Source organism: Marmota monax, unplaced genomic scaffold, assembly GCF_021218885.2.
Source record: "Marmota monax isolate L192 unplaced genomic scaffold, Marmota_monax_Labrador192_F-V1.1 WCK01_AAM20220418_F8-fsc00086, whole genome shotgun sequence".
Lineage (NCBI taxonomy): Eukaryota > Metazoa > Chordata > Mammalia > Rodentia > Sciuridae > Marmota > Marmota monax.
The window spans coordinates 6,118,409-6,121,585 of NW_026693086.1; positions in this window are offsets into that span (position 1 = coordinate 6,118,409).

Here is a 3,177-nt window from a genome sequence, read left to right on the forward strand (position 1 = left end):
TCTTGGCGGGGGGAGGCGGAATAAGGGGAAGGAGCACTGTTGTGACCCACATACTTCTATCTCTATCCATCCTGACCAATGTGCCTGTGTCACTACGCCCAGGAGGAAGTGGTGGGTAGGGAGCCTGGGCCAGGAGGCAGCAGCTGATGTCAAGTTCTTTCTGTACCAGCTCATCTTTTTGGGTGCATCTGGGGAGAGACCTTTAGCCCTAATTTGTCCCTGGCCTTTGGCCATCAGACCTGGTGGTGTGTGGGGCAAAGGGAGGTTCCTGTCTGCTTTTCTGAACAGATCTTTTCTGCCATACACTAGTCAGAGGCCCAATGGGCCCCAAGCAGAACAAGAAACTCCCTTCTGCCACACCCTTGCTCACTCAAGATCTAAGAGCCATAAGAAAAGTTCAGTATCAGACTGGGACTGGAGAGACCATTAGGAATGGAGGCTACTCTACAAGTTATTACTCTTCCCATTTATGGATCTCCTGATTAAGTTTTTGGAACATTTCAACATCTATTTCTCTTCATGTCTGCACTGTTCTCTTCTCACTTTTTTTTAAATTTAGTTTTTAGTACCAGGGATTGAACCCAGGGGTATTTTAACAATGAGCCACATCCCCAGCACTTTTTATTTTTGAATTTGAGACAGGGTCTTTCTAAGTGAGGCTTAGGGCATCATTAGGTTTCTGAGGCTGGCCTTGAGCTTGCCATCCTCCTGCCTCGGCGTCCTGAGCCTCTGGGATTACAGGTATGTGCCCAATAAGAGGTGGGACTTAAAAGAGGTGATTAGGCCATGAGCACTGTACCCTCATGAATGGATTAATGCCCTTATTGCGGGAGTGAGTTAGTTACCAAGAGAGTTGGCTCCTGGTTAAAAATAAACTCAGCCCCTTTCTTCCCAACTCCTCTTACCATCTCTCACTATGTGATTCTTTCCATCACATTGTAACCCGGCAAGAAGACCCTTACCAGGTACAGTTCTTCCATCTTGAACTTCCCAGCCTGCAGAACCACGTGCTAAATAAACCTCTGTTGATTTTAATTTACCCAGTCTGTGGTATTCTGTTACAGTCATGTAAAACAGACTAAAACAACTAGGCAGTGGGGAGCTCTTGAAGGGCTTTGAGTAGGAGGAATATGCGATCTATATGTGATCTGTGCTTACATGGAGGACAAAGGACATGGGTATGATTAAGTGCCCATTATGTTTATACCAAAGGGGTTAAGGCATTCAGATCCCCATTTTACAGAGAAGGAAAGAGAGAATGAGATGGTTTGGAGAACTTCCCAGAGTCATTCATGAGATGCCTTTGCAGTGATGGGATTAGTCAGGTTCCAGAGTCCAGGCCTTGACATGATTGTTCCTTGCTTTGGGAAAAGGATTGTGGAAATAGATAAAAAGAGTTGGAGCTGATAAGCTCCAACTGTAGGGGAGTTGTAACAACAGGGGAAAATCGATGAGGACATGGATCAAGGTGAAGGGTGGTGCTGGAGAGAGGGGGTGGGTTTAGGAGGCATTTCCTGGGTGCCAGGCTGCTCTCCCTATGACCATCCCCTCTTTTTAAAAAAAAATATATATTTTTTTTAAGTTATACATGGACACAATATTTTTATTTTGTTTGTTTATTTTTATATGGTGCTGAGGATCGAACCCAGAGGTCTCACACATGCGAGGAGAGCGCTCTACCACTGAGCCACAACCCCAGCCCTGACCATTCTCTCTTAATGAGCTCTCAAGCCCCCCCTTAAATATCCCTAAAAGACATTTGAATCTCATCAGCAATGTTCCCAGTAGCTGGGCCTAAATCCCAGAAATCTCTGCTGAAGGGACCTTTATCCTTATTTATTTATTGTCCCAGTGATGGGAATATCAAATCCAGGGTCTTGTACATGCTAGGCAAGCAATATACCACCAAGCTACAACCCCAATCCAAAAGGAAAGTTCCAGAAGGACCCTCCTCTGAGTGGGTGGTGATCACCTGGCAGTATCCATTCTAATCTATTTTTTTAAACTTTCATGGATCTTCCTTTTGACTCAAGGACCATCTAAATGACTGTACAAAGGTGGTCAGTTGGGGGAGCCACTCCAAATGCAGGCACCTTTAAGTCCTGATGCATCACAGCGATATGAAAGATCACTGTAGTGACCTGGGCTTTTCCCTCGCTCAAATAACAAGGTGTGGCCCTAAGAGTAGGTGGCACCCGGAGGGAGTTGAGCTACACTTACCTGTTCCTTTGTAATCCTACCCCTTGCCTCATTTAAATGGCTTCTCCCCAATATAAGGGCTCAGCACATTCTCCTCTCTCTTTCCATAGATCCTTAAGGTCAGAGGAGCTGTCATAGGACCCAAAGAAAAAGACATTTCTCTGTCTCTGTGTGATTATTTCGTGCCAGTTCACCTGGAGTGGCCCTGAGTGTTTTAGTCGTGGAACTTGACAGTCAGTGAAGAACAATGTCCCCTGAGCCCCACTGTCCCGTCAGGAGCTTCTAGTTCATGATGTCATTTAATCCTTGGAACTGAAGTTTGAGACAGTTATTGTTCCTTTTTGCAGATAAAGAAAGTGAGGCTCAGCCTCTTTATTGAACTCACCTGAAAGGGAAGTGACCCCGACACTTGGAGAGGGACCAAGAGTTCTTTATTGCTGTGGTGTCAGATTAACAGGGAAGGAAGGGGGTGGGGAGAGTAAAGAGAGAGAGAGAGAGAGAGAGAGAGAGAGAGAGAGAGAGAGAAATGAGAGCAAAGTACACGGACAGAGAGAAAGAGAAGAAAGGGGGGGGCAGAGAGGGGAGAGTTTTTATAGCCAAAATCTAATGGGGTCTCTGGGTGTACAATGATTGGATCATACAGTAGTTGCTAAGGGTGTCATCTTCTGCCCTTAGGGAGACCAGGCAGGGGCTAGATATGGGTTTCCTTTGCATCAGATGGGTGGGGGTCCAGTGTTCAGCCTTGAGTGGGGTTGAGTGTTCAGCCTTGAGGCAAACAAGCGATAAGGAACCAGACAGATGGGGTGGAGTGTTCAGCTCACCCTGCAGCTAACGTTTGTTCAGTCTGCTCTGCAACTAATCACCCATTGTCACACAGCTACCAAGTGGCAAAGTGAGGTTTTTTGGGGTTTTGTTTGTTTTTGTTTTGAAACAAGGGCTTGCTATGGCTTTTTTTTTTGGGGGGGGGGAATACCATGG